This window comes from Aethalodelphis obliquidens, unplaced genomic scaffold, assembly GCF_003676395.1.
Source record: "Aethalodelphis obliquidens isolate GAN/ISIS:26980383/991018 unplaced genomic scaffold, ASM367639v1 scaffold84, whole genome shotgun sequence".
Lineage (NCBI taxonomy): Eukaryota > Metazoa > Chordata > Mammalia > Artiodactyla > Delphinidae > Aethalodelphis > Aethalodelphis obliquidens.
In genome coordinates, this window is record NW_020838028.1 from 7,393,854 (window position 1) to 7,403,567 (window position 9,714).

The window sequence follows — 9,714 nt, forward strand, 5'->3', positions numbered from 1 at the left end:
ACCAGCAGAAAAGACCTTCTACAACTAAAGATATATAAAAGGAACCACAACGAGATGGGTAGGAGGTATGGAGATATGGTGTAGTCAAGACCAATACGCCCAAGTGGGCAATGCACAAACAGGAGGATAATTATAATTGCAGAGGTTGTACCCAAAGAGCAAGGAGTCCAAGCCCCAAAGTGGGCTCCCCAGCCCTAGAGTCCTGCACCAGGAAGATGAATACCCAGAACATTTGGCTTTGAAGGTCAGTGGGGCTTATTTTCAGGAGAGCCAGAGGGCTGTGGGAAATAAGAGACTTGACTCTTAAAGGACACACATAAAATCTCACACACTCCAGGACCCAGGGCAGAAGCAGTAATTTGAAAGGAGTCTGGGTCAGATCCACCTGCTTATCTTGGAAAGCCTCCTGGAGAGGCAGGAGGCAAAAATGATACAGGCAGCAGCTATTTTGGGAAGCTTGCTCTATCACATGGACACTGGTGCTGGCAAGTGCCATTGTGGAATCATCCCTCTAGTTTATTAGTGCCAGCCCCTTTCACTAGCTTGTGGGCACGAGTGCTCGGACACCTCAGCCCCACCCACCAGACCTGGTGCTTTAAGAACCCCTTAGCCTAGAGCTCCTGAGAACCAGCCCTGCACACCAGTGGCCTGGCACTAGCCCCAAGACAATACTCATCCACCAGTGACCTGGCACTAACCCTCAGAATACCTGGGCCTCAGCCCTGCCCACCAGTGGGCTGACACCAACTCCAGGACCCACCAGCTCTGGGACACCTTGGGACCCTCAGTCAGCCATGGCAGAATCCAGCCTCATCCACCTGCTGACTGACACCAGCTCCAGAACCCCCAGAACCCTGCAGCAAGAGACCTTGGAACAGGGTTGCAACCACCAATGAAACTACTCTAGCTATGGGACCTGCCAGGACTCAGCTCCACCAAAGAGCAGGCCAACACAAGGCTCATGACCCTCTGGAGCCCCAGGCCAACCCACCATCAGTCCATTCCCAGCTCTGAGACACCCTAGCTTCTCAGCCAGCCACTCCAGTATTCAGTCCCACTCACTAGCTGGCCAACACCAGCTTTGGGACACAACGGACACCATAGTCATTGGCCTCAGGAACCAGCCCTATGCACCAGCAGGCAAACAATATATCTGGGACCCCCAGCAATGCAGTCACCCACACCAGAATCTGGATCTGCCCACCAGTGAGCCAGCAATAACCCTGGGATCCCTGAAACTTCTCAGCCAGCAGTCTCTTGGCCCAGCCCAGCCCATAATCATATATGCCGATTAAGTGGACAATCTAAAATGGACAAATTCCTGGAAATGTACAGTGTTCCAAGACTGAACCAGGAAGAAATAGAAAATATGAACAGACAAATTACCACTAATGAAATTGAATTAATAATAAAACAAATTCTCCAAAAGGCCAAGAACAAACGGTTTCATAGGTGAATTTTAGCAAATTTTTAAAAAAATATAGACACCTTTTCCTCTCAAACTATTCAAAAAAATTGCAGAGCAGGGAATGCTTCCAAACTCATTCTGTAAGGCCAGCATCACCTTGATGCCCAAACCAGAGAAAGATATCACAAAAAAAGAAAATTACAGGCCAATATCACTGAAGAATATAGATGCAAAAATCTTCAACAAAATATTAGCAAACCAAATTTGACAATACATTAAAAGGATCATACACCATGATCAAGTAGGGTTTATCTCAGGGATGCAAATATGGTTCAATATCCACAAATCAATCAATGTAATACACTACATTAACAAATTGAAATATAAAAAACATATGATCATCTCAATAGATGTGGAAAAACCTTTAACAAAATTCAACATCTATTTGTTAAAAATACTCAACAAATTGGGTATAATGGAACACAACTTAACATTATAAAGGCCATACATTATAAAGGCCATACATGATAAGTCCACAACTGACATTATGTTAAATGAATGAATTTCCCCTCAGATCAGGAAAAAGGAAAGAATGCCCACCCTTGCCACTTTTACTCAGCATAGTATTGGAAGTCCTAGCCACAGCAATCAGAAAAGAAAAAGAAATAAAAGGAATCCAATTGGAAAGGAAGAAGTAATACTGTCACTGTTTGCAGATGACATGATATTATACATAGAAAATCCTCAAGATGCCACCAAAAAAAAAAAAAAAAAACAAACAAACTAGAGCTGATCAATGAATTCAGTAAACTTGCAGGATCTAAAATTAATATACAGAAATCTGTTGCATTTTGATACACTAAGAATGAACTATCAGAATGGTAAATTAAGAAAACAAGGCCATTTACAATTTTAAAAAAATAATAAAATACCTCAGAATAAATCTAACTAAGAAAGTAAAATACCTGTACTCAGAAAACTATGAGATGCTGTTGACAGAAATTGAAGAGGACACAAACAGATGGAAAGATATACTTTGTTCATGGGTTGGAAGAATTAATATTGTTAAAATGACCACACTACTCAAGACAATCTGCAGTCAGTGCAATCCCCATCAAAATACCAATGGTATTTTTCACAGAACTAGAACAAATAATTCTAAAATTTGTATGGAAACACAAAAAACCCCAAATAGCCAAAACAATCTTGAGAAAGCAGAACAAAGGTGGAGGTGCCATGCTCACTGATTTCAAACTATACTACACAGCTACAGTAATCAAAACAGTACATTACTTGCACAAACACAAGACACATAGATCAATGGAACAGAATAGAGAGCCCAGAAATGAACCCACATTTATACACAAAGGAGGCAAGAATATACAATGGGATAAAGACAGCCTCTTCAATAAACAGTGTTGGGACAATTGGAGCGCTACATCCAAAATAATCAAATGGGACTACTCTCTCACACCATGCACAAAAACAAATTCAAAATGGATTAAAGACTTAAATGGAAGATCTGAAACTGTAAAACTCCTAGAAGAAAACATAGGCAGTATTCTCTTTGACATCAGTCTTAGTAATATATTTTTGGATATGTCTCTTCAGGCAAGGAAAACAAAAGCAAAAAAAAAAAAAAAAAAAAAAAAAACCCAAATGGAGCTACAACAAACTAAAAAGCTTTTGCACAGAAAAGGAAATCACCAACAAAATGAAAATGTTGCCTACAGAATGGGAGGAGATATTTGCAAATGACATATCTGATAAGGGGTTAATGCCATAAATATAAAAAGAACTCATACAACTAAACATAAAAAAAAAACAAAAACCTCATTAGAAAATGGACAGAGGATCTGAGCAGAAATTTTTCTAAAGAAGACATACAGATGGGGACTTCCTTGGTGGTCCAGCAGTTAAGATTCCTTGCTCCCAATGCAGGGGACCTGGGTTCGATCCCTGGTCTGGGAACTATATCCTGCATGCTGCAACGAAGATCGCACATGCCACAATGAAGACTCCAAGTGTTGCAACTAAGACCAGCACAGCCAAATAAATAAATTTTTTAAAAAGACATACAGATGGCCAACGGGCACAAAGAAAGATGCTCAACATCACTAATTATCAGGGAAATGCAAGTCAAAACCATAATGAGATACTACCTCACACCTGTCAGAATAGCTATAATCAAAAAGACACTAAGTAACAACTGTTGATGAAGATGTAGATAAAAGGGAACACTTCTGCACTGTTGGTTGTAATGTAAATTGGTGCAGCCACTATGGAAAACATAGTGGATATTCCTCAAAAAATTAAGAATAGAACTATCACATGATTCAGCAATTCCATTCCTGCGTATTTGTCCAAAGAAAACAAAAACACTAGTTCCAAAAGTTATATGCACCATTGTGTTCATTGCAGCACCATTTAGAATAGACAATATGAAATCACTCTATGTGTTTATTGATAGATGAATGGACATAGAAGAGGTGATATACATATATACAATGGAATATTACTGAGCCATACAAAGAATGAATTTTTGCCATTTGTGATAACATGAATGAACATAGAGGGCATTACACTAAATGAAATAAATCAGACAAAGACAAATTCTGTATGATTTCACTTATATGTGGAATCTAAAAAATAAAACAAATGAACAAACATAACAAAGCAGAAACAGAATTATAGACACAGAGAAAAAACAGGTGGTTGCCTGAGGAGAGAGGGATGGGGAGAGGAAAGAAATAGGTGAGGGAGATTAAGAGGTACAAACTTCTAGTTGCAAAATAAATGAGTCACAGGTATGAAATGTACAGTGTGATGAATATAGTCAATAACTATGTAATGGGTTTGTATGCTGACACATCCTAACTAGACTTATCATGGTGATTATTTTGAAATGTATGGAAGTACCAAATCACTATGCTGTGTACCAGGAACTAACACAGTGTTGTAGGTCAATTCTACTTCAAAAATAAACAAACAAACTGATGGGAAAAGAGATCATATTTGTGGTTACCAGTCATGAGAGGTGAGAGGAGGGTGAACTGATTGAATGAAATCAGTCAAAAGGTACAAACTTCCAGTCATGAGATAAATAAGTATTAGGGATGTAATTTACAAAAAGATAAATATAATTAACACTGATGTATGTTAGATATGAAAGTTTTTAAGAGAGTAAATCCTAAGAGTTCTAATCAAAAGAAAACTTTTTTTCTTTTTCTTTAATTTTGTATCTATATGAGATGTTCACTAAACTTATTGAATGTGATAATCATTTTATGGTGTAAGTCAAATCATTATATTTTAAACTTATACAGTACTGTATATCAATTATATCTCAACAAAACTGGAAGATAAAAAAGAACCATTAATGGACACATTTTCTTGCTTCTGATGTTAAGTAGAATACTTGCTATGTTTTGTGTGTTTGTGCGTATGTGTGGATATATCTTTTGTAAAATTAAGAAAGTTTCTATTTCTATTTTACTAAGAGCTTTTATCAATAATTGTTAAATGTTATACCATGTTTTTTTCTGCAACTATTGCAATAATAGTAAGTTTTCTACATTAAAATTTTAATACAGACACTTAGATATTCTACTACTGAACAAACTTTCTATTCCTCTAATTAAACCAACTCTAACTTCATATATCACCTTAACAGTATGTTTGAGAGCTTAATTCAAGTGCATTTAGAATTGATTCTTTAGTCAGGAGGGAGATTCAGGCTACAATTACCTTGTTTTGTATTCTTGTCTGAATTTGGTATCAAGCGCATACCATTTTTATTAAAAAAGTTGGGGAATGTTCCCCTTTTTATATTTTCTGAAAATACATTAAGGTCAAAATTATATGTTTCTTAAATTATTGGTGGGATTCATAAAATTATCTGGACCTAGGGTTTTCTTTATGATACTCTTTTGATCTAGTGATTCAATTTTTTTTATTGCTACATGAGCATATAAATGTATTTCTTGCTTTATAACAACACAGATTTCTATTTTGGATTGGTAATTTCTATTTTTCTAGAGCATTGTCTATTTTAAATATTTTTCAAGATTTTTGCCATAAGGTTTTTAGAATACTTAAAATACCTCCTGTGTTTTTATTTTGTTCATTTATTCATTCCTAATCTTTTTGTTGTGACGTTTAATGTTTTTGATTAGAGTCTGTCAATTGCATTAACCATTCCAATTTTTTTGTTTATACTCTCTATCTTGTTTTCTATTTTCATTTGTGCCTGCTCTTTCCTTTATTATATCCTTTCTTTCACTTTGAGTTCATTATGTTGTTCTTTTTCTAATTTGTTAAGAAATGCTTAACAAATTAGAAATTTGTTGAAATGCTTATTGAAATTAGAAATGCTTATTGAAATGGTTATTTCATCAATTTTCAACTTTATTTTAATAAGACTTTAAGGCTATAAGTTTACCTTCACAAGTTCTGACAAGTAATATTTATATATTTTTTGCTTTAATTATAATATTTCTAAATTTCCATTAGAACTGTGTTTTTTAATTTCTAAAAGTTTGGAATTATTTTAATTATATTTATGTTATTATTTTCAACTTAATTGCATTGTAATTAGAGAATGTGGCATAAGAATTTCTCTATCTTTGTTTTTTGAAATGCCAATAATTACACATTTTATTATTTCTTTAGCTTTATGTTTACTTTTTTTTCTTTGCTCATCATTCCTCTTGCATCTCATACATTTCTGGGATTATTTCCCTCCCTCAAGTTTCTTTATTGAGTTTCTGTAGCACCCCAAACAGATGATATTAAAAGTAGAGGAAAGATAGACGGGGGTGGAGACGCTTCTGGAAGTAACATCACGATAGCAGCCCAAGGAGAACCCCAAGTTCAGTTTAAGCTTGTATTGGTTGATGATGGTGGTACTGGAAAAACTACAGTCCTGAAACGTCATCTGACTGGTGAATTTGAGAAGAAGTATGTAGCTACCTTGGATGTTGGGGTCCACCCCTTTGTGTTCCATAACAACAGAGGACTTATTAAGTTCAATGTTTGGGATACAGCTGGTCAGAAGAAATTTGTTGGACTGGGAGATGGCTATTATATCCAAGCTCAGTGTGCCGTTATGAATGTTTGATGTAACATCAAGAGTTACTTACAAGAACGTGCCTAACTGGCACAGAGATCTGGTACTACTATGTGAGAACATCCCCATTGTGTTGTGTAGAAATCAAATGGATATTAAGGACAGAAAAGTTAAGGTAAAGTCAATTGTCTTCCACTGAAAGAATAATCTTCAGTACTATGACATTTCTGCCAAAAGTAACTACAACTTTGAAAAGCCCTTCCTCTGGCTTGCTAGAAATCTGATCGGAGACCCTAACTTGGAGTTCGTCGCCATGTCTGCTCTCACCCCGCCAGAGGCAGTCATGGACCCAGCCACGGCAGCGCAGTACGAGCATAATCTAGAGGTTGCTCAGACAACTGCTCTCCCGGATGAAGATGATGACTTGTGAGAAAGTGAAGCTGGATCCCAGCGTCAGAAGTCTAGTTTTATAGGCAACTGTCCTGTGATGTCAGTAGTGCAGCGTGTTTGCCACTTTGTTACATAGTTAAGCAGAACATGTGTTTAATCTTTGGGATGCTGAAGGAGATGAATGGGCTTCAGAGTGAATGTGGCAGTTAAAAAAATACCTTCATTTTTTGGACCTGCATATTTAGCTGTTTTGGAACACAGTGGTTTCCTCCTTGAATTTCAAGTATAAGACTGCTACAGTCACATCATAATATTCAGTGGTGGAATCTTGTTTGTTACTGTCGTTTCCATTCCTTTTTGTTTAGAATCAGAATAAAGTTGTATTTCAACTATCTTTAAAAAAAAAAAAAGTAGAGAAAAGAAAATCCATCAAACCTACAATGGAATAACCATTAGGTTGACAGCTGCTCCAAGAACAATACTAGGTACCAAAAGATATTGAAATGGCATTTTCAAAATGTTGAGAAGAAATAACTAGCAAATTTAAAATTCTGTATCTCGGTGAAACTCTCTTTTAGGAAGGAAAATAAAAATATTTTAAGCAAATAAAACCTGAAAAAATTTACTACCAACATAGGCAATATTTAAAAAGATGAAAAACTGATCATTTTCATGAATTATTGAAAGACATACAGATTCAGGGAGGCAAAAGATCATAAGCAAGATAAATAAAAGTCAATCCATAACTTTCTCATTCTCTTTAATCATTCTGGGCCCTAGAATGAAGAATATAAAAGGTCTTTTCACTTTATCCTTCATAGCCTTTTTTTTTTTTTTTTTTTTGTGGCACGTGGGTCTCTCACTGTTGTGGCCTCTCCCGTTGCGGAGCACAGGCTCTGGACGCGCAGGCTCAGTGGCCATGGGTCACGGGACCAGCCGCTCCACAGCATGTGGGATCTTCCCGGACCAGGGCACGAACCCGTGTCCCCTGCATCGGCAGGTGGACTCTCAACCACTGAGCCACCAGGGAAGCCCCTTCATAGCTTTTAAGATCTCTTTAACTTTATTTCATTCTTTGTCTGTCTGTACTATAGTTGTATTCTTTTTTTAGATTTATTTTCAAGGTCCATCCTTTCTTCAGCTAGGTATAATTTACTGATCTATTGAGGTTTTAATTTTAATTATTAATAGTCAGATTTCTAGAGCCTCTATTTGGTTCATTTTCAAATCTGATTAGCCAGTTTCAATAATCTTCTTTTATGTCCTCTAATTTTCATTTCCATTTACTATTTCTTGAAGTATATCATAGCTATTGAAGTATAAGCATAGTTATTTTGTATTCTGTTTCTCATAATTTCTGTAACTGCAATCCTTGCATATCTGACTCTAAATTTTTGACTTGGAGTTTTATGGGCCATACAGGTAGATCTCAGGCTTATGATTAGGAAATTTCAGGGTAGGTATATTTTTTTCTCTTCTATCTAGATCCAAAATCAAAACATGGTCATATGGTCACAATCTTATGTTGTGTGGTGGGGTTTTCCCCAGTTTACTCAGTGAGGGTATCACTCTTTGCAGATCTTGGTCTCATGCGAGTTTTCTTCTCTCTGATATCTCACTATACACACTCAAACCCCAGACTTTGTCTCTTGTTCATGACCCAGGTGATTTATTAAAACCCAGCTTCTGTCCACATTGATAGGTAGATAGTGCCAGGTCAAATGCCATCTCCAGTTCTCTTTTACTGCCATAGATTTATACCTCTTTGTTGTTTCTGGCCTCAACTCAGTCATGCATTTAAATATTCTATTTTATATATGTTTTATTAAAAAATACTATTTTTTAGAGCACTTTTAGATTCACAAGTAAATTAAGAGGAAGGTACAGAGATTTCCCATATACTCCCTGCCTCCATATGTGCATAGTCTCCACCAGAGTGGTACATTTGTTACAGTTGATGAACCTACACATCATAATCTCCTAAGGTCCATGATTTACATTAGGGTTCACTCTTGGTGTTGTACATTCTATGGGTTTGAACAAACATATAATGTAAAATATATAATCTCTAACATATAAAAAGTGCAATGACGTATATCCATCATTATAGTATCATACAGAACAAATTCACTGCCGTAAAATTCTCTGTGTTTCTCCTGTTCATCCTCCTTCTCCATCTTCCACCCCCTCACCACACACATGCATACCACTGATCTTTTCACCATCTCCATACTGTTGCCTTTTCCAGAATGTCACATAGTTGAAATCATAGAGTATGCAGCCTTTTCAAATTGGCTTCTTGTATTTAGTGATATGAATTTAAGTTTCCTCCATCACTTTTCATGGCTTGATAGCTCACCTCTTTTTACACTGAATAATATTCTGTCATCTGGATATACCACAGTTATTTATGCATACACCTACTGAAAGACATCTTAGTTGTTTCCAAGTTTTGGCAATTATGAACAAAGCTGCTATAAACATCTGCATGCAGATATTTGTGTGCACATAAGTTTTCAGTTCTTTTAGTTAAATACCCAGGAGCATAACTGCTGGATTGCATGGTAAGAGTATTGTTTTGTAAAAAAAATCAAGCTGTCTTCTGAAGTGTCTGTACCACTTTGCATTCCCATGAGCAATGTACAAGAGTTCCTGCTGCTCCACATCCTCATTAGCATTTGGTGTTGTCAGTGTTCTGGATTTTGGCATTCTAAGAATTATGTAGTCGTATCTCGTTTTAATTTGCATTACCCTGATAACATTGATGTGAAGCATTTTTTCACATGTTTATTTGTCACCTGTATATCTTCTTTGGTGATGTGCCTGTTAAAGATCTTTGGCCCATATT

At 36.4% G+C, this 9,714-nt stretch overlaps 1 pseudogene; it reads left to right on the forward strand.

Annotated features, from left to right (window-relative positions):
- The first annotated feature begins 794 nt into the window (after positions 1-794).
- On the forward strand, positions 795-6,984 carry LOC113613085 (GTP-binding nuclear protein Ran pseudogene; annotated as a pseudogene).
- Positions 6,985-9,714: the final 2,730 nt, after the last annotated feature.